This window comes from Entelurus aequoreus, linkage group LG03 (assembly GCF_033978785.1).
Source record: "Entelurus aequoreus isolate RoL-2023_Sb linkage group LG03, RoL_Eaeq_v1.1, whole genome shotgun sequence".
Classification (NCBI taxonomy): domain Eukaryota; kingdom Metazoa; phylum Chordata; class Actinopteri; order Syngnathiformes; family Syngnathidae; genus Entelurus; species Entelurus aequoreus.
Genome location: NC_084733.1, coordinates 74,414,621 through 74,439,017, shown reverse-complemented (window position 1 = coordinate 74,439,017; position 24,397 = coordinate 74,414,621). Strand labels below are relative to the sequence as shown.

General features: G+C 37.5%; 1 protein-coding gene across 1 annotated transcript in view; it reads right to left on the bottom strand.

The window, feature by feature from the left end:
* The window catches only part of lingo1a (leucine rich repeat and Ig domain containing 1a), a 341,266-nt gene extending 317,958 nt beyond the window's left edge, over positions 1–23,308 (bottom strand). Inside the window, exon 1 of the transcript XR_009825366.1 lies at positions 23,123–23,308. The gene's annotated coding sequence lies outside the window, so the exon portion shown is untranslated. The remainder of the gene's footprint in view (positions 1–23,122) is intronic.
* Positions 23,309–24,397: the final 1,089 nt, after the last annotated feature.

Sequence of the window (24,397 nt, the reverse complement as noted above, 5' to 3'; positions counted from 1 at the left end):
TTCCCCAAATTCCCGGTCTCTTCCTGGAAAGTTTTCACAGTCTACATGTTCCAACCATTTTTGCCCATTCCACCTTCAAAACATTTCTCGTGACAACAAACGCTACCATTTTTTTTCGTACAAATTTTTCCAAAATTCCAGGAATTCAAACTGTTATTACGTCAACATTTTTCAACTAGTACTCAACCCATATATTGAACATAAAACATGTTTTCCCTTTCCCCAAATTCCCGGTTTTCCCTGAATTTACAGGAATTTTCTCCCCATTGACAATGAATGGGAAATATACAATCGACTGCATATCCCGCATTTCTCATCCGATTTGAAGCGTTCCAACATCCACACAGTATTAAAATGTTGAGCTCAATCAGAACATGCAGGATACCATTTTTTTGTCTTCAGAAATATCCCATATTACCTGGAATTTTAGGTTCGACTGGATATTTTTTCCTATCAAAAAGGAATGGGCCATTTTTCAAACTCGCACAATTCCCACATTTCTCAGCCCATTCGAAACCGTTCCACCATCCACACACCCCCACTCACCTTAGACAATCAAACTACCATTTTCCAAGGTCAAACTAATTCCAGGAATTCCCGGTTTTACCAAGCCCTATTTTCACCTCTTCCTGGAAAGTTTTCACAGTTCACATTTTCCAACCATTTTTGACCATTCCACCCTCAAAAATTCCTTGTGGTTTTGACAACAAACGCTCCCATTTTTTCCCCCGTACGAATTCCCGGTTTTCCCAAAATTCTAAGAATTCCGAAATACCAATTCAAATTCAAACTGTTACTACGTCAACATTTTTCAACTGTTTTGAAAAATGGTCCTGAATTCTCAAAATGTTGCGCCATTTCTTACCCAAATCCACATACTCTACTCAACCCATATATCAAACGTAAAACATGTTTTCTCTTTCCCCAAATTCCCAGTTTTCCCCAAATTTTCAGGAATTTTCTCCCCATTGACAATGAATGGGAAATATACAATCGACTGCATATCCCACATTTCTCAACCGATTTGAACCGTTCCAACATCCATACAGTATTAAAATCAGAACATGCAGGATACCATGTTTTGTCATCAGAAATATCCCATATTACCAGGAATTCTAGGTTTGACGGGACATGTCAAAGTGTAAGAAGTGTAAGTGTAACATGTTTTCCTATCAAAAAGGAATGGGCCATTGTTCAAACTAGCACAATTCCCACATTTCTCAGCCCTTTTGAAACCGTTCCACCATCCACACACCCCCACTCACCTTGAACAACCAAACTACCATTTTCCAAAGTCATAAAAATTCCAGGAATTCCTAGTTTTCAAAAACCCAATTTTTTACCTCTTCCTGGAAAGTTTTCCCAGTCCACATTTTCCAACCGTTTTTGACCATTCCACCTTCAAAACATTCCTCGTATTTGTGACAACAAACGCTTCCATTTTTTCTTCCCCGTACAAATTCCCGGTTTTCCCAAAATCCCAGGAATTCCGAAATACCAATTCAAATTCAAACTGTTGCTACGTCAACATTTTTCATCTGTTTTGAAAAATTCTCCTGAATTCTCAAAATGTTGCGCCATTTTACCCAAATCCACACACTCTATTCAACCCATATATCGAACATAAAACATGTTTTCCCTTTCCCAAAATTCCCGATTTTCCCTGAATTTGCAGGAATTTTCTCCCCATTGACAACGAATGGGAAATATACAATCAACTACATATCCCACATTTCTCAACCGATTTGAACCGTTACATGGTATGTATCTACATGTTATGTATTTACATATTATGTTTCTACATATTATGTATCGACATGTTATGTATCTACACGGTATGTATCTACATATTATGTATCTACATATTATGTATCAACATATTATGTATCTACATGTTATGTATCTACATGGTATGTATCTATATATTTTGTATCAACATAGTATGTATCTACATGTTATGTAACTACATGTTATGTAACTACATGTTATGTATTTACATATTATGTATCTACATATTATGTATCTACATGTTATGTATCTACATATCTTGTATATACATGTGCACAACAGGGGAGCTGTTAACTATGTTAAGAGAGTAGCGTGTGTGTGTGTGTTTGTGAGAATGGTAACGTGTTGTCTGAGTGACGTCAGTGAGTGAGTGGATGAGTAAAGAGAGGGGTAACGCATGCACTGCACAGTAGAGTGATGAACTGGTCCGGTTGTGTCCTGCAAAACTAATAATAAAGCAACCAGATTGTCACAAATGTCGGCCTTGAATTCTGACCAGAAAGCGGTGCTTAGCAGACCCATTGTAAAGTGAAGGGTGTTACCCCCGTTGAAAACATTGACCCTGTGGTCCTCGACTACAGTATGCACCGGAGCCAAACAGCAGGACAGGTGTAACAACTACATTATTACCTGTCACTCTTTATAAGTTCTTGTGCAGAAGTTTGAACCAAAGGTGCTGATATTAATCGCCACGTTTGGCGTGGCGTGTTTTAAAGCAACACTTGAACCGTGGCACTTCCTTGTTTAAAGCTTAACCTTTACCGTTAGTTTTGAAGCCCAAATACCTCCATATTGTGCTTCACGCACACTCCTTATTAACCAGTGGAATTGTCGTTTTTTGCCATTCTTCCTTTCCAATATGCTATTGCTAATATGCACACTCAACATCATGCGCCTTGGCTCTGTAGTCAACGCCGCAGATGAAAGAACGGTACTGGTACTTTTCAAAGGCAGCATAGTACCAATTTCAATCAATTAGTATGGCGGTACTTTATTAGTACCAGTATACCGTACAACCCCAGTGCTAACACAATCCAGTGAAAAGTTTCACTAAAGCTGTCGTTACTGCCGTCAAACTGCCACTGCTAAGCTAACAAACACAATCTGAGCTAAAATGCTGGTCTTTTTGCTGCCGTTAGCGTCACTTTTACATTACTTTGTTATGAACAATATTATGTAAACTCGAAGTTATTATTTTTTTGGTTCTTTGTTGTTGCTATTTTTGTATTACAACATTTTATTATTTGATCATGTTGTACTGCATTTTAATCTTTTGTTTTGTGATTGTGTGATGTTTTTGCCTGGACCCCAGGAAGAATAGTCTCCACTGCGGTGTAGACTAATGGGGATCCTTAATAAACTAAACTAAACTAAATAAACTAAACTAAACTTGGCAACAGGCACCACCTTTTAAAGGCACACACGCACTCCGCTCTCATGAAACATCTCTCAACTACTTATGCCAGATATATATATATATATATATATATATATATATATATATATATATATATATATATATATATATATATATATATATATATATATATATATATATATATATATATATATATATATATATATATATATATATATATATACACTATCGTTCAAAAGTTTGGGGTCACCCAAACAATTTTGTGGAATAGCCTTCATTTCTAAGAACAAGAATAGACTGTCGCGTTTCAGATGAAAGTTCTCTTTTTCTGGCCATTTTGAGCGTTTAATTGACCCCACAAATGTGATGCTCCAGAAACTCAATCTGCTCAAAGGAAGGTCAGTTTTGTAGCTTCTGTAACGAGCTAAACTATTTTTAGATGTGTGAACATGATTGCACAAGGGTTTTCTAATCATCAATTAGCCTTCTGAGCCAATGAGCAAACACATTGTACCATTAGAACACTGGAGTGATAGTTGCTGGAAATGGGCCTCTATACACCTATGTAGATATTGCACCAAAAACCAGACATTTGCAGCTAGAATAGTCATTTACCACATTAGCATTGTATAGAGTGTACTTCTTTAAAGTTAAGACTAGTTTAAAGTTATCTTCATTGAAAAATAAGGACATTTTAATGTAACCCCAAACTTTTGAACGGTAGTGTATATATATACATATTTTTTAAGTAACGCATTTCCCTAGTAATTAATTACTATGAAATAAAAATATCTAATTAAGGAGTATTTTAGTGGTAATTAAATTAACGTAAATTAACGTGTAACCATAATTATTACCTTAATAACGTAATTTTCCGAACTTTGTTTATAACGTCCGCAGCTTGGCACTGGACCAGACTATTTCTATTTGCGTGATTTCCTATGGGAACCAACGTTTGGACCTACAAATTAGAGCATCCGCGGACAGACTTCAGAGGTGGTAGCGCACGTAGACGACACGGTTGCCATATATCATTTATTTATCCGAGCACATTTCCAAGGACGCCGCGTGTGAGTGGCAGACCGTCCCCGGCTGAATAAAACGTGCTGCAGCCTTCCAGGAGTGTTGCAGCGTGTCACACGCGCTCGGAGGGAGCCTGAACGAAAAGGTCTGAACTAAATATGTATTAGTTCGGATTGATCTCCAGCTGTGAGGACGCGGCGGTGTTGTTCGGCGCCGTGTCAGGATTTAATAGTGATGTCAGCGCTGCCAAGCATGCAAGGCCACGTCGCACGGACCGGGCGATGTCGATACATCACACCGAACGGGGTTGTGTTCATTTGCCAAACACCGAGACGACACTAATACTCCACGAGGTGACATGTTGAATAATGTAAAGCGTGCGTAGTCAGCTTTGGTGTTTTTAAAGTTTGGAGAAAAAAATAAAAAATTACTATTCAGTCATGTTGCACTAATAACATTTGACTGATTGGATGCGTTCAAGTGTCTATTTTACCGTAGTAAAATAACACTATGGGATTGTAAATAATGTAAATGCTGTATTAAACGTCTCTATTTAGTCAATTGCAACATCTTGCACAGCGGCATGGTGCCTTCTCCATGTTGATGTTGCTGCAGGCAACATCTTGATGTAGAAGACCCAAAACCAGTGAAGTTGGAACGTTGTGTAAATCATAAATAAAAACAGAATACAATGAGTTGCAAATCCTTTTCAACCTATATTCAATTGAATAGACTGCAAAGACAAGATACTTAACGTTCAAATGAATACACTTTGTTATTTTTTGCAAATATTAGCTCATTTGGAATTAGGTGCCTGCAAAATGTTTCAAAAAAGCTGGCACAGGCGTCAAAAAAGACTGAGAAAGTTGAGGAATGCTCATCAAACACTTATTTGGAACATCCTACGGGTGAACAGGCTAATTGGGAGCAGGTGGGTGCCATGATTGGGTATAAAAACAGCTTCCATGAAATGCTCAGTCATTGACAAACAAGGACGGGGCGAGGGTCACCACTTTGTGAACAAATGCGTGAGCAAATTGTCGAACAGTTTAAGAACAACATTTGTCAACGAGCTATTGCAATCTACAGTCCGTAATATCATCAAAAGGTTCAGAGAATCTGGATAAATCGCTGCATGTAAGCGACATGGCAGAAAACCAACATTGAATGCCCGTGACCTTGCATCAGGCGGTACTGCATCAAAAACTGACATCAATGTGTAAAGGATATCACCACATGGGCTCAGGAACACTTCAGAAAACCACTGTCAGTAACTACAGTTCGTCGCTGCATCTGTAAGTGCAAGTTAAGACTCTACTATGCAAAGCGCAAGCCATTTATCAACAACACACAGAAACGCCGTCGGCTTCGCTGGGCCCGAGCTCATTTAAGATGGACCGATGCAAAGTGGAAAAGTGTTCTGTGGTCTGACGAGTCCACATTTCCAATTGTTTTTGGAAACCGTGGACGTCGTGTTCTCCGGAACGAAGAGGAAAAGAACAAAGAGTGCTTAGTCAGCTTTGGTGTTTTTCTAGTTTGGAAAAAAATCTAAAATTACCATTCAGTCACGTTGCACTAATAACATTTGACTGATTGGATGCGTTCAAGTGTCTATTTTACCGTAGTAAAATAACACCATGGGATTGTAAATAATGTAAATGCTGCATTGAGCGTCTCTATTCAGTCAACTGCACATAGCGGCCTGGTGCCTTCTCTGTGCTGCTGTTGCTGCAGGCAACATCTTGATGTAGTTTGCTCATCCACCTATTCATCTATTCATGCATCCATCCAGCTCACATTGGTAGATTTGGAAATTAAGTGATATCCAATGGCTACTACTCTTAAAAATACTGGGATGTACAAAATTGTGTGAATGCACCAACAATTCATCTATTTGCATTGACACAAATACGATTCTACACCAAAAAAAATCATCTATTTATTATCATTCCGCTGCAAAAATGTTGGCCTGATCCATAGCCCACAGTTTGCATCCCACCGGAACCGTTCAAGTATCAAAAGATAGCCCAGATTACCCAGAATTACTGTTTTTTTTCCGGGTCATTAGGCCCATTGAAAATGAATGGGAATTTTTTCGAACTTGCACAATTCCCACATTTCTCAACCAACTCCAACCGTTCCACCATCCACACACCCCCACTCACCTTGGACAACCAAACTACTATTTTCCAAAGTCAAACAAATTCCAGGATTTTTTCACAGTCCACATTTTCCAACCGTTTTTTTGTTTTTTTTTACCATTCCACCTTCAAAACATTCCTCATAGTTGTGGCAACAAACACTCCCTTTTTATTTCCCCGTAAAAATTCCCAGTTTTCCCAAAATTCCAGGAATTCCGAAATAATTGAAATTCAAACTGATACTACGTCAAAACTTATTTTTGAAAAATTGTCCTGAATTCTTAAAATGTTGCGCCATTTCTTACCCAAATCCACATACTCTATTTTATCTATCTATCTCCGAATTTTCAGGAATTTTCTCCCCATTGACAATGAATGGGAAATATACAATCAACTGCATATCCTACATTTCTTATCCATTTTGAAGCGTTCCCACATCCACACAGTATTAAAATGTTCGGCTCAATCAGAACATGCAGGATACCATTTTTTTTTGTTTTCAGAAATATCCCATATATCCAGGAATTCTAGGTTTGACGGGAAATGTTTTCCTATCGAAAAGGAATGGGCCATTTTCCAAACTTGCACAATTCCCACATTTCTCAGCCCATTCGAAACCGTTCCACCATCCACACACCCCCACTCACCTTGGACAACCAAACTACTATTTTCCAAGGTCAAACGAATTCCCAGGAATTCCCGGTTTTCCAAAGCCCTATTTTCACCTCTTCCTGGAAAGCTTTCAGTCCACATTTTCCAACCGTTTTTGACCATACCACCTTCAAAACATTCCTCGCTCTAATTGTATTTTCCATACAAATTCCCAGTTTTCCCCAAATTCCAAGAATTCCGAAATATCAATTCAAATTCAAACGTATCTCGTCAAAAATGTTCAACCGTTTTGAAAAATTGTCATGAATTCTCAAAATGTTGCGCCATGTCTTATCCAACTACACACACTCTACTCAACTCATATATCGTACGTAAAACATGTTTTCCCTAAAATATGGTTGCATATTACTTACACAAACAAAATCTCCAAGGCACAAGCATATTACAAAGTATCCAGTAACAAAAGTGTCCGCATCATTCAACTGACTGAATGAATTATTGCGACCCCTAGGTGTTGCAAAAAGAAAAGAAAGAAAAAAACCCACTCCACTTAAACTTAAAGACAGCATAAATCCATTCTAGACGGTTAATGATAAATAAGTTAATGTTTCCATTACCATTGTTCTCGGTTTGACTAGTTTCACTTGATCAAACATTTTCTAATATTCCACACTACAAAATAATAAAAGTACGAACGATTTCTGCTGATATCGTGCAGGATCAATATCAGTATCGGCCAACACTCAAGGCTCCAAATATCGATATAGCATTGTAAGTTTAAAAAAAGTTGTATAGTGACATCCCTAGTAAATCTATATTAATGATGCAATTAGTAAGTTTATGTTATACATACAGTTGCGATCAAAAGTTGACATACACTTGTTCCTGGGATTAAAGGCCTCACCTTTTTCTCCTCCAAACATATTGCTGGGTATTGTGGCCAAAGAGCTACATTTTTGTTTCATCTGACCACATAACTTTCCTCCAGAAGGTCTTATCTTTGTCCATGTGATGTCAGATGAAACACAAATTGAGCTGTTTGGCCACAATACCCAGCAATATGTTTGGAGGAGAAAAGGTGAGGCCTTTAATCTCAGGAACACCATTCCCACCGTCAAGCATGGTGGTGGTAGTATTATGCTCTGGGCCTGTTTTGCTGCCAATGGAACTGGTGCTTTAAATGGGACAATGAAAAAGGAGGATTACCTCCAAATTCTTCAGGACAACCTAAAATCATCAGCCCGGAGGTTGGGTTTTGGGCGCAGTTGGGTGTTCCAACAGGACAATGACCCCAAACACATGTCATAAGTGGCTAAATCAGGCTAGAATTAAGGTTTTAGAATGGCCTTCCCAAAGTCCTGGCTTAAACGTGTGGACAATGCTGAAGAAACAAGTCCATGTCAGAAAACCAACAAATTTAGCTGAACTGCACCAATTTTGTCAAGAGGAGTGGTCAAAAATGCAACCGGAAGCTTGTGGATGGCTACCAAAAGCGCCTTATTGCAGTGAAACTTGCCAAGGGACATGTAACCAAATATTAACATTGCTGTATGTATACTTTTGACCCAGCAGATTTGGTCACATTTTCAGTAGACCCATAATAAATTCATAAAAGAACCAAACTTCTTGAATGTTTTTTGTGACCAACAAGTATGTGCTCCAATCACTCTATCACAAAAAAAATAAGAGTTGTAGAAATTATTGGAAACTCAAGACAGCCATGACATTATGTTCTTTACAAGTGTACGTAAACTTTTGACCACGACTGTATGTATACATGTAATGTCAATATATATATATACATTATTATTAAATCATAATAATTAATGTAATACTGTATATAAATTATATGCAGTCTTGACAAAAAGTGTGAAGTAGAATTCTACTATAGTACTACTATACAATGGTACTATATTTAAACAATATGAAATGATCATACTTAAAAATGCCAAATGCTGCAAGACATCAAAAACGAAGGCATTATGCCAACGGAGTGCCATCTTTAGTGAAATCAACACAAAATGATGTAACATACCAAACATAAACAAGGTGAGCGACCCAACATTACGTCATTCGACATAAAAATGTGTCCAAACAACTCTGAAAGTCAAAGTGTGTTCTATATGATACAATAATTCAGACATAATAAGAGACGTATGATTAGCGGATGCTAACGAGGCCTGCTGACCGCGGCCAGGGACATGTTGTTGATGTGCAATGAGAGCGATGATTGATGAGAGAAGTGAGGAAACAAAAGGCGGAGCTGCAGCGTTTCATTCCCGACATCTGATTAGCACACGCTAATGATACGCTACGCCGTCGCTCCGGTTCAAATCGCCCACCCACGTCATACTCATCAAACACGGCCAAACTTAATTATAGGACAATCCACTTTAATCAAACATGAGTGCTGCCATGTGTTTCTTGTGCCAGCTTGCATGTTGTTTATAGATCAATCTGTGCGGGAGTTCCTCAGGGTTTTGGACTCAGCCCACTTAACAATTAGATGTAACTGATACTAATTAAACAGCTTTCTCCCCGAGCCTTATGAGAACGTTGGATGACATCCCATGCACTTTTTCAAAAAGCTGAATATGCCTGTTTGGATGACGGACATATTGTACACAACGTAGGGTTTAGTGAAGCACAAGCACATGGTTAAAAAAACAAAAACATTTATTGATCTTTTTTTTCCTATAACTTTATCTTCAGAGTGAGATCAAAAATCATGTTTTTAAGGTTTGATCATTTTATGTCAATACAGAATGAAACTGAAGTCAAAATAATGTCAATATTAGGTAGATTTTACTTACATATTTAAATTAATTAAAACAGATTAAAACAAGCTACACATGTATACATAAAATAACTAAAAATCAATAATAAAAAAGAGGAATCAAACAATAAAATATATTATTATCATTATTAGTATTATTATTATCAATATTATTATTATTATTATTATTATTATTATTATTATTATTATTTATTATTTTATAATTATCATAGATTTTTTTTTAATAGACATAAAATGTATTATATGTTATATATCAATTATAAATATGTCTCATATATGTTTATTATGAATACTTATTATTAATAGATTAATTATAGTACGGTATGTGTTGCATGTGTTAAAGTTACAGCAAATTATTATTTTATAAATTCAGATTAATAATACTTGCATTTTGATCAATTGCGATTAATTAAAGTGAATTACTGCATAATTATAATTAACTTTGAAAAATTACCCCAATATTATGCAATTTCATAGTCAGAATATCATACATGAACAAGTTTTTTCAGTTAAAAAATTATGTTCACTGTGATTTGAAATTCATCTCAATATTAAGTAGAGTTTACTTGCATATTTACAGTTAAATTAATCAAAACGATGATTAAGTAGTATACAGTAGATGTTTAAATGATATAAAAGTAATTAAACCTAAAGGTAGAAATGTATAAATAAGATAAATTAACTAAAAATCAATAAATAACAAAATAAACTAAAAATAAAGCTTTAAAATGTATATTATTATTGTATTATTATCATTATTAATTTTTACTAATACTTTTAATTCTAAATTTAATTCTAATTACTAATATTGATTTATGTTGTATATGCTTCGACTATAATAAGCATAAAACATATTATATTAAATATCAATTACACATATGTACTATACATGTTTATTATAAATATATGTTGATAATATATTTATTATAGTATATTGCGTACAACATAGTGATAGCAAATTAAATATTTTTTCAAATTGGATTAATCACACTTACATTTTGATCAATCGCCATAATCACAGTAAATCACTGCATTATTTAAATGAATTTTTAAAAAATTGTTTTGAATATTAATCATTTCAATATTAGGTAGATTTTACTTGCAAATGTTAATTTAAATGGATACAAATATAGATACAAAGTACAAATGTATAGATATTAAATAATAAAAACATCAATAAAAAACAAACAAGCTAACATAAACAATAACATTTATATTATCATTATATTATTGGTATTACCATTAATTATTTAGTATTTTTTTATTATTGCCATTATTATTCATTTATTTCATACGTTTTTGAATAAAATGAGCAGCAAATGTATTATATTGTACATCAATTACATACATGTTTATCATAAATATATGTTTATTATAGTATGTATTAGATATATTATAGTGGTAGCAAATTGTTATGTTTAAGTCAGATTAATCACACTAGAATTTTGATCAATCGCCATAATCACAGTAAATTACTGCGCTATTTAAATTAACTTAAAAACAACAAATGTTGACCCAAATCCAATTTCACAGTCAGAATATCTTACACAAACATGTTTTTACAGTTGAAAAAATATTTTCAAGTGGAACAATACAAAGCGAAACTCTGGTTTGAATATTAATCATTTAAATATTAGGTACATTTTACTTGCACATTTTAATTCAAATGGATGACAATATAGATAAAAAGTACAAATGTATAGATATTAAATAATAAAAACATCAATAAATAACAAAAAATCAACAATAACAAACAATAACATTGATATTATTATTATATTTTTGGTATTACCATTAATTGTATTTAGTACTTTTTATTATTGCCATTATAATTAATTTATTTTATATGTTTTGGAATAAAATGAGCAGCAAATGTATTATATTGTACATCAATTACATTCATGTTTATCATAAATATATGTTTATTATAGTATGTATTAGATATATTATAGTGGTAGCAAATTGTTATGTTTAAGTCAGATTAATCACACTAGAATTTTGATCAATTGCCATAATCACAGTAAATTACCGCCTAATTTAAATTAACTTTAAAAAAATGTGATGACTTGTCCAGGGTGTACCCCGCCTTCCGCCCGATTGTAGCTGAGATAGGCTCCAGCGCCCCCCGCAACCCCGAAGGGAATAAGCGGTAGAAAATGGATGGATGGATGGAAAAAAAAAACATTGACCCAAATCCAATTTCAAAGTCAGAATATCTTACACGAACATGTTTTTACAGTTGAAAAATGATTTTCAAGTTGATCAATACAAAGTGAAACTCTGGTTTGAATAACAATCATTTTAATATTAGGGAGATTTTACTTGCACATTTTAAACCAAATGGATGAAAATATAGATAAAAAGTACAAATGTATAGATATAAAATAATAAAAACATCAATAAATAACAAAAAAGCTAACAAACAATAACATTGATATTATTATTATATTATTGGTAGTACCATTAATTGTATTTAGTATTTTTTATTATTGCCATTATTATTAATTTATTGTATATGTTTTGGAATAAAATGAGCAGCAAATGTATTATATTGTACATCAATTACATACATGTTCATCATAAATATATGTTTACTATAGTATTAGATATATTATATTGGTGGCAAATGATGTTTTAAATCAGATTAACCACACTTCCAAACTCTGACAGCCCTGGTACATTGAATATATGTGACATTGTGATACAACAATAAAAATGACAAACGGCTTTGGCCCTTGAGCTTAACTTATTTCCATCACTTGTAAATTCCAGATGACAACGCGCCGAGCCAGAGGCCCTCCAGGAGGCGCTAACGCGTGCACGCGCTCGGACGCCATTAAGTGTGTCTCCGCGTGACAAACGTGCCAAGTTCATTTCATGCATCATGGTCAATCACCAAGCCACGTCCGGTAATGACCATTATTTGCCTTAACGACCCACACCATAAATTGCCTTGGAAAGTCGGGAGGATAAAACGAGTGGCGAGCTGCTCATTTTGGCAGAGAGTCGGCGTTGCCGTGGGTGGGCGACGGGTGGCGGGGGAGTGGGGGTGTCCGTTCAGTGAGTCACTCTTGGACGGCGACGGGCTCTCCGGCTGCGGCCAAGTGGGATAGAAAATGACTGAGTGATCGTCGCACTTGGCTGGTGAGTGTAAGCCGCTGTGAGCTGCAGAGAGGAGGGCTAACAAGACAATAGAGATATCACAGCTAGCTTTAGCATTGCAGCTCACCCCGATGCATGCTGGGACATGCGTTCTACCACATGTACCTGGCGCATTTTAGAGGGAAAAAACATTTAAATCATACCAAATGACCATAATCAAGACTTGCCCTGATATTTGAGCTCTGCTGTATATTCAATAGCAATATAACAAATATGTGTCAATTTGTATTATTATAGTTATTTATTGTTATACTATATGTATATTGTTTTTTTATGCTTATTCTATTTTATTTTGTCATTGCGCTGCTGACTTGTCTCCACTCAAGATGATCTCCTGCTGGCCCCACTATAGACTGGACTCTCACACTATTATGTTAGATCCACTATGGACTGGACTCTCATACTATTATGTTAGATCCACTATGGACTGGACTCTCACACTATTATGCTAGATCCACTATGGACTGGACTCTCACAGTATTATGTTAGATCCACTATGGACTGGACTCTCACACTATTATGTTAGATCCACTATGGACTGGACTCTCACACTATTATGTTAGATCCACTATGGACTGGACTCTCACACTATTATGTTAGATCCACTATGGACTGGACTCTCATACTATTATGTTAGATCCACTATGGACTGGACTCTCACACTATTATGCTAGATCCACTATGGACTGGACTCTCATACTATTATGTTAGATCCACTATGGACTGGACTCTCACACTATTATGCTAGATCCACTATGGACTGGACTCTCACAGTATTATGTTAGATCCACTATGGACTGGACTCTCACACTATTATGTTAGATCCACTATGGACTGGACTCTCACACTATTATGTTAGATCCACTATGGACTGGACTCTCATACTATTATGTTAGATCCACTATGGACTGGACTCTCACACTATTATGCTAGATCCACTATGGACTGGACTCTCACAGTATTATGTTAGATCCACTATGGACTGGACTCTCACACTATTATGTTAGATCCACTATGGACTGGACTCTCACACTATTATGCTAGATCTACTATAGACTGGACTCTCACACTATAATGTTAGATCCACTATGGACTGGACTCTCACACTATTATGTTAGATCCACTATGGACTGGACTCTCACGCTATTATGCTAGATCCACTATGGACTGGACTCTCACACTATTATGTTAGATCCACTATGGACTGAACTCTCACACTATTATGTTAGATCCACTATGGACTGGACTCTCACACTATTATGCTAGATCCACTATGGACTGGACTCTCACACTATTATGTTAGATCCACTATGGACTGAACTCTCACACTATTATGTTAGATCCACTATGGACTGGACTCTCACACTATTATGCTAGATCTACTATAGACTGGACTCTCACACTATTATGTTAGATCCACTATGGACTGGACTCTCACACTATTATGTTAGATCCACTATGGACTGGACTCTCACGCTATTATGCTAGATCCACTGTGGACTGGACTCTCACACTATTATGTTAGATGCACTATGGACTGGACTCCCCCAGTGTTATGCTAGATCCACTATGGACTGGACTCTCACAATATTATGCTAGATCCACTATGGACTGGACTCTCACACTATTATGTTAGATCCACTATGGACTGGACTCTCCCAGTATTATGCCAGATCCACTATGGACTGGACTCTCACAATAATATGTTAGATCCATTATGGACTGGACTCTCACAATATTATGCTAGATCCACTGTGGACTGGACTCTCACATTAGTATGCTAGATCCACTATGGACTGGACTCTCACAATATTATGTTACATCCACAATGGACTGGACTCTCACACTATTATGCTAGATCCACTATGGACTGGACTCTCACACTATTATGTTAGATCCACTATGGACTGAACTCTCACACTATTATGTTAGATCCACTATGGACTGGACTCTCACACTATTATGCTAGATCCACTATGGACTGGACTCTCACACTATTATGTTAGATCCACTATGGACTGAACTCTCACACTATTATGTTAGATCCACTATGGACTGGACTCTCACACTATTATGCTAGATCTACTATAGACTGGACTCTCACACTATTATGTTAGATCCACTATGGACTGGACTCTCACACTATTATGTTAGATCCACTATGGACTGGACTCTCACGCTATTATGCTAGATCCACTGTGGACTGGACTCTCACACTATTATGTTAGATGCACTATGGACTGGACTCCCCCAGTGTTATGCTAGATCCACTATGGACTGGACTCTCACAATATTATGCTAGATCCACTATGGACTGGACTCTCACACTATTATGTTAGATCCACTATGGACTGGACTCTCCCAGTATTATGCCAGATCCACTATGGACTGGACTCTCACAATAATATGTTAGATCCATTATGGACTGGACTCTCACAATATTATGCTAGATCCACTGTGGACTGGACTCTCACATTAGTATGCTAGATCCACTATGGACTGGACTCTCACAATATTATGTTACATCCACAATGGACTGGACTCTCACACTATTATGCTAGATCCACTATGGACTGGACTCTCACAATATTATGCTAGATCCACTATGGACTGGACTCTCACACTATTATGCTAGATCCACTATGGACTGGACTCTCACAATATTATGTTACATCCACAATGGACTGGACTCTCACAATATTATGCTAGATCCACTATGGACTGGACTCTCACAAAATTATGCTAGATCCACTATGGACTGGACTCTCACACTATTATGTTAGATCCACTACGGACTGGACTCTCACAATATTATGCTAGATCCACTATGGACTGGACTCTCACAAAATTATGCTAGATCCACTATGGACTGGACTCTCACACTATTATGTTAGATCCACTATGGACTGGACTCTCACAATGTTATGCTTGATCCACAATGGACTGAACTCACACTATTATGTTAGATCCACTACGGACTGGACTCTCACAATATTATGCTAGATCCACTATGGACTGGACTCTCACAATGTTATGCTTGATCCACAATGGACTGAACTCACACTATTATGTTAGATCCACTATGGACTGGACTCTCACAAAATTATGCTAGATCCACTCGACGTCCATTGCACCGGTCGCAAATGTTGACTGCATCAAAATTGCACTGTGTGTCAAAACTTGCCTTAATAAAAATCCATCCATCCATTTTCTACGGCTTGTCCCTTTTTGTATGTTTACAAAAAAAATTGCAATTAAAAATAACACAAAATACTATTACTATAGTCAGTGGCATAATTATCCACTTTTTTAAGGGGAAGTGAACTTTTTTTTTAGAATTTTGTCCGTCAAGAACATATATGTTTTTCTTTTTTTTAATGCATTTTAATTCGTAAATAAATGTTAGAAAAAATCAGCTAAAATGGAGCTATATTCAGCCATTAAAGTGCTCTAAAAAACGTTTTATGTACATACATATCGTAAGTATATATGTAATGTAGTAACAGGCACTTTCATAATAAAATGTTTTGTTTACCTATTTTGCTCATTTTAAGCTTATGTCGGCGTATTAATTTCGCAGATGCATCACAACGTTCGCTTTTCCCTTCAACAACAAACACTAAGCATCATGTAGCAGTATTGCTAAGTGCTGAACAGGAAATAAAAAACTTTGAACATGATAAAACAATCACTTACTGTACAAAGTCTGCTCTCACTGGGATGCCAACCGATGGGATGTTTATATATTCCCGTTTAGATGATATATCTGTGATACATCTTTGTGAGGATCATAATCCTCACAAAGGGTGAAAAAAGTGCCGCAAACAAGTCTTTTCGTGTTTGTCTCGCCATCTTCCAGTCAAAGTTGAATGTCAAAGTTGACCAACTTCTCGGTTTAGGTCCACGACCTTGTACTATCCAGTTAAGAGGCATGATTTATAATAGAGAATTAACTTTCACTGGCTCAGAGGTGATGCAGCATTTCAGTATGTCAATATAGCAGTATAAGCTAGTTAGCTCTCTCTAAAAATAGTTTGGTTTTGTAAACGCTTACAATTTCGAAATGAAGGCAACATATGATGTAAATTTCTATATTAGCTATATTCGAAGGACGGCGTGGCACAGTTGGGAGAGTGGCCGTGCCAGCAACCTGAGGGTTCCTGGTTCAATCCCCGGCTTCTACCAACTTTGTCACGTCCGTTGACACTTCACCCTTGCTCCTGATGGGTCGCGGTTACAGCCTTGCATGGCAGCTCCCGCCATCAGTGTGTGAATGGGTGCATGTAAACGGCAGGCTGTCTTCTTCTAATGGATTTATTACGATTGCTGCAAGCTGGGTAACATTTGCTGTGGTCTGGAACAACATGGCACACAACCAACTATGAGAAATGCAGCCAATATGACATACGGATTATGTGTCATGAAGCTCAAATATACCTACAAACGAGCTGAAAAGCTTCAAAAATTGGTCTTAAAGGTCACTTACGCTACATGCTTACGTTGGATTGGTTAAACCGAGTCATGTGACAGTGCCTGCTGGAGGAAGTCTCTCGAACGAGCCCAAAGTGCGTCTTTGCAAGAAGTAAGCAACAAAATGTACATAAACACAATGTCGGGGGGAAAAAAAACTCAATGTAACGGAGTAAAGGTAAAATAGTACATGTAGCTTGTTATTTATTTATTTCAAAGTGAAAAGTGGTTGAAAAGCCAAATTAGGCGTTTCCTACTAACTTGTCCCACAAAGTTTCATGGAAATTAAAGTTTTTGTGCGACCGCTCGCTAACAAAGATGAATCATAACCCCCTGGTGGAGGTAATAACGCTGCGATAACGCCTCAATTGGATCACCAAGAGAACAATTCCTCTGAACGGCTCCCAAATTGCAGCCTGGGTCGAAAGAATCCGTCTTGATGCTCCAATTAAGGCTTTAATCTTAACGGCAAAAAGAGGACACGGCACGAACAAAGCCAACGTGTACAAAACTCCTTTCGTCCTGAAGTGCTGCACACAAAAGGCACAACTTTGTCAAAATATACACCACCACTGTTGTGCCTGTTGCATCAACTCCTAACGCCATTGTGTTAACCGTCTTGTTGTATCAATTCTAACGCCATTGTGTTAACCGTCTTGTTGTATCAATTCTAACGCCATTGTGTTAACCGTCTTGTTGTATCAATTCTAATGCCATTGTGTTAACCGTCTTGTTGTATCAATTCTAACGCCATTGTGTTAACCGTCTTGTTGTATCAATTCTAACGCCATTGTGTTAAGCGTCATGTTGCATCAACTCTAACAACATTGTGTTAACCGTCATGTTGCATCAACTCTAATGTCATTGTGTTAACTGTCATGTTGCATCAACTCTAACAACATTGTGTTAACCGTCATGTTGCATCAACTCTAATGTCATTGTGTTAAGCGTCATGTTGCATCAACTCTAACAACATTGTGTTAACCGTCATGTTGCATCAACTCTAACAACATTGTGTTAACCGTCATGTTGCATCAACTCTAATGTCATTGTGTTAACCGTCATGTTGCATCAACTCTAACAACATTGTGTTAACCGTCATGTTGCATCAACTCTAATGTCATTGTGTTAACCGTCACATTGGAACCGGTAAGGTACTGATTCCCGGGACCTGGGAATCAACACCGGTTCTCAATTGTTGGTACTTTTGTGTGTATTAATATTAATTGCTTTTGATTATAAAATACAAAATGTTTACTACTACATTAAAAATGAACTGTTCATGATGACCGATGTCCAGTAGTTGTATATTGTTTTATTTTAATAATTCTGAGTCTCAATTACAGTTGCAAGTCGAAAACGTTAGATGGCAGTAGTGTATAATTTACCCACCCAAAATGTACATTAAAACAAAGAAAGTGGGATTTACAATATTAACTATGAACAATAAAACACTGAATATTAACAACATATGAACGTTGCTGCTCTTTTACTTCTCAGACCAGCTCCTCAATAGTTGTGTATCTGCTTTGTTCCTCGTCTGAGCTTCTAAGGCCATTGTGTTAACCGTCATGTTGTGTCAACTCTTAACATCATTGTGTTAACCGTCACGTTGTATCAACTCTAACGCCATTGTGTTAACCGTCATGTTGCATCAACTCTAACGCCATTGTGTTAACCATCGTGTTGCATCAACTCTAACGCCATTGTGTTAACCATCATGTTGTATCAATTCTATCGCCATTGTGTTAACTGTCTCGTTGTATCAACTCTAATGCCATTGTGTTAACCGTCATGTTGCATCAACTCTAACATTGTTTTAACCGTCTAGTTGTATCAACTCTAACACCATTGTGTTAACCATCATGTTGCATCAACTCTAACGCCATTGTGTCGACCGTCATGTTGCATAAACTCTAACATTGTTTTAACCGTCTAGTTGTATCAACTCTAACGCCATTGTGTTAACCGTCATGTTGCATCAACTCTAACATTGTTTTAACCGTCTAGTTGTATCAACTCTAACGCCATTGTGTTAACCGTCATGTTGCATCAACTCTAACATTGTTTTAACCGTCTAGTTGTATCAACTCTAACGCCATTGCGTTAACCGTCATGTTGCATCAACTCTAACATTGTTTTAACCGTCTAGTTGTATCAACTCTAACGCCATTGAGTTAACCGTCATGTTGCATCAACTCTAACATTGTTTTAACCGTCTAGTTGTATCAACTCTAACGCCATTGTGTTAACCGTCACGTTGCATAAACTCTAACATTGTTTTAACAGTCTAGTTGTATCAACTCTAACGCATTGTGTTAACCATCATGTTGCATCAGCTCTAACGCCATTGTGTCAACCGTCATGTTGCTTCAACTCTAACATTGTGTTAACCGTCTTGATGTATCAATTCTAACGCCATTGTGTTAACCGTCATGTTGCATCAACTCTAACGCCATTGTGTTAACCGTCATGTTGCATCAACTCTAACGCCATTGTGTTAACCATCGTGTTGCATCAACCCTAACGCCATTGTGTTAACCATCATGTTGTATCAATTCTATCGCCATTGTGTTAACTGTCTCGTTGTATCAACTCTAATGCCATTGTGTTAACCGTCATGTTGCATCAACTCTAACGCCATTGTGTTAACCGTCATGTTGCATCAACTCTAACATTGTGTTAACCGTCTAGTTGTATCAACTCTAACGCCATTGTGTTAACCGTCATGTTGCATAAACTCTAACATTGTTTTAACCGTCTAGTTGTATCAACTCTAACACCATTGTGTTAACCATCATGTTGCATCAACTCTAACGCCATTGTGTTAACCGTCATGTTGCATCAACTCTAACATTGTGTTAACCGTCTAGTTGTATCAACTCTAACGCCATTGTGTTAACCGTCATGTTGCATAAACTCTAACATTGTTTTAACCGTCTAGTTGTATCAACTCTAACGCCATTGCGTTAACCGTCATGTTGCATCAACTCTAACATTGTTTTAACCGTCTAGTTGTATCAACTCTAACGCATTGTGTTAACCATCATGTTGCATCAGCTCTAACGCCATTGTGTCAACCGTCATGTTGCTTCAACTCTAATATTGTGTTAACCGTCTTGTTGTATCAATTCTAACGCCATTGTGTTAACCGTCATGTTGCATCAACTCTAACGCCATTGTCTTAACCATCTTGTTGTATCAATTCTAACGGCATTGTGTCAACCGTCATGTTGCTTCAACTCTAACATTGTGTTAACCGTCTTGTTGTATCAATTCTAACGCCATTGTGTTAACCGTCATGTTGCATCAACTCTAACGCCATTGTCTTAACCATCTTGTTGTATCAATTCTAACGGCATTGTGCTAACCGTCATGTTGCATCAACTCTAACATTGTGTTAACCGTCTTGTTGTATCAATTCTAACGCCATTGTGTTAACCGTCATGTTGCATCAACTCTAATGCCATTGTCTTAACCATCTTGTTGTATCAATTCTAACGGCATTGTGTCAACCGTCATGTTGCTTCAACTCTAACATTGTGTTAACCGTCTTGTTGTATCAATTCTAACGCCATTGTGTTAACCGTCATGTTGCATCAACTCTAACGCCATTGTCTTAACCATCTTGTTGTATCAATTCTAACGGCATTGTGTCAACCGTCATGTTGCTTCAACTCTAACATTGTTTTAACCGTCTAGTTGTATCAACTCTAACGCATTGTGTTAACCATCATGTTGTATCAACTCTAACGCCATTGTGTCAACCGTCATGTTGCTTCAACTCTAACATTGTGTTAACCGTCTTGTTGTATCAATTCTAACGCCATTGTGTTAACCGTCATGTTGCATCAACTCTAACGCCATTGTCTTAACCATCTTGTTGTATCAATTCTAACGGCATTGTGCTAACCGTCATGTTGCATCAACTGTAACATTGTGTTAACCGTCTTGTTGTATCAATTCTAATGCCATTGTGTTAACCGTCATGTTGCATCAACTCTAACGCCATTGTCTTAACCATCTTGTTGTATCAATTCTAACGGCATTGTGTCAACCGTCATGTTGCTTCAACTCTAACATTGTGTTAACCGTCTTGTTGTATCAATTCTAACGCCATTGTGTTAACCGTCATGTTGCATCAACTCTAACGCCATTGTCTTAACCATCTTGTTGTATCAATTCTAACGGCATTGTGCTAACCGTCATGTTGCATCAACTCTAACATTGTTTTAACCGTCTAGTTTTATCAACTCTAACGCATTGTGTTAACCATCATGTTGCATCAGCTCTAACGCCATTGTGTCAACCGTCATGTTGCTTCAACTCTAACATTGTTTTAACCGTCTAGTTTTATCAACTCTAACGCCATTGTGTTAACCATCATGTTGCATCAGCTCTAATGCCATTGTGTCAACCGTCATGTTGCTTCAACTCTAACATTGTGTTAACCGTCTTGTTGTATCAATTCTAACGCCATTGTGTTAACCGTCATGTTGCATCAACTCTAACGCCATTGTGTTAACCGTCATGTTAAAAGAAGTGTGGGATACTTAATGTTTGGGTAGAATCTTACTGAACAAAACCAGTTTTCTTTTAAGTAATATACAAATTGATCAGAGATGTTTATCTATTTTATGGATGGTTGGATGGTTTTAATGATAGAACTGGCACCCAAAGTTATGAAAAAGTATTGGTTTTGAATCGAATCGAATCGTGCAGTGTCCAAAGATTCACAGCCCTACCAAATACCCACTGTAACTTTATGTATTTACGCACAAATTGGGTAGACACCTTTAAGGAACTGACAAGCAAGATTGATCCATCAACTGCTATTCACGCCACGTGAATGATATTTTGACACGTAAAGGAATGACGGATGCAAAAAAAAATAAAAATGCTCCAAAGGGTCCATTTCATGGTGATTTGATTTCTCTTTTACTATGTTTCTCCATCTCGTGGCACTGATATCGTGTCTTTTTTTTTTTTTTTTTTTTTTTCAGCAGCAGCCAAATGGGAAATATGATAAATATTGATGTCAGCCAGAGTGCATCCATGTGTCGGATGGAAGCCGAGAAATATCACGTTTCTGCTTTTCGGGCGCGGGTAAACCGACTCCCCAGCCCTAAAAGCACTTTCTCATACACGTTAGCCCACTCCCACACACAAACCCCCACCTTTACCCCCACAAGTCCCCTTCCGGTGCTCCTGTCAATCCCTTCTTTACCTCCCGATGCTAATCTCTTTCCTTCCTTTTTCATTAAAGCCTTTTTTTTTTTTCCTTCTCGAATCCTGACACCCTCCCTCCATCCCTGCTCCTCCAACCCCGTCCATTCCGCAGAGGGACGACGAGATGAACGCAGAATTGATAACAAGATAGGAGATCTTGGAGAAGCTCATCCGGTGTGCGGCGGGGACAGGAATAGCATCATGGGGGAGAAAAAAGGGGGAGGGAGGCGAGTGCACTAAAGGGAGTATTGTCGGCGGTGTGATCGTTAAGATCAGCTGAGAATATGTCACTGCTGATAAGTCACTGCAGGAGGCATCAGCGACAAAAAATAAATATTTTTTTTTAAAAAAAAAACGAAAAAAAATAAAAATAATAATATATATATATACAAAAATATATATATATATTTTTTTTTTTTACATCAGCGACCATGCAAATTAGCCTCCTACTGTACTCAGTAGGGGGCACAGCATCCTTAGAAGTGCACTTAGAAGGGTGCTTTAGACAAGTAGCGTCCTTACCGTCACCGCCGACTTCAGTGAGGAGCGTCCAGGAATGGTTCCATGCCGAGGACGAGGACGATGGTGCTTAAATCCAAGGTGCTGAGGGAGAGGAGGAGGAGAGAGTTTCCATTAGGGGTGGATGCAGAAGGATGGAGAAAGATGTAGGCAAGGATCCTGAGTCGGGGAGCACATCGGCGTTGGTCGCGTACCGGACGCCTGATGAGCCACATGTGCGCGCGCGGCACATGTGCTTTGCACTGCGACGGACGCCACACACACACACACACACACACACACACACACACACACACACACACACACACGAGAGGGAGGGTGGGGGTGTGAATGTGCGGATGGTGGAAGAGGGAGGCGTTGCAGTGTGTTAATAGGAATCGGCAAATGGTCTGAGCTGCACAGTCTACACACCTCAGTTGTCTTTTTTTAACAGTAGAAGTTTATTTTGGACATGTTTAACCCTTGTGTAATGTTCATTTTGTTGTTACTCAGCCAGCGTTTGTGGGTCTGATGGACCCGTTGCATTTTGTGGCTTTTAATGCCCCACAATCAAACTCTTTTATGCTAAAATACTGAACAGATGTTTATCTTATCCCAATAAACATCTGTTCAGTATTTTAACATAAAAGTGTTAAAATACCTTATCCCAATAAACATCTGTTCAGTATTTTAACATAAAAGTGTTTGATTGTGAGGCATTAAAAGCCACAAAATGCAACGGGTCCATCAGACCCACAAACGCTGGCTGAGTAACAACAAAATGAACATTACACAAGGGTGTAATGCAGAAACTGGCAGATAAATTTTCCGTGCAACGTTCATATTTTTGTTACTCAGCCAGCGTTTGTGGGTCTGATGGACCCGTTGCATTTTGTGGCTTTTAATGCCCCACAATCAAACACTTTTATGCTAAAATACTGAACAGATGTTTACCTTATCCCAATAAACATCTGTTCAGTATTTTAACATAAAAGTGTTTGATTGTGAGGCATTGAAAGCCACAAAATGCAACGGGTCCATCAGACCCACAAACGCTGGCTGAGTAACAACAAAATGAACATTACACAAGGGTGTAATGCAGAAACTGGCAGATAAATTTTCCGTGCAACGTTCATATTGTTGTTACTCAGCCAGCGTTTGTGGGTCTGATGGATCCGTTGCATTTTGTGGCTTTTAATGCCCCAGAATCAAACACTTTTATGCTAAAACACTGAACAGATGTTTACCTTATCCCAATAAACATCTGTTCAGTATTTTAACATAAACGTGTTTGATTGT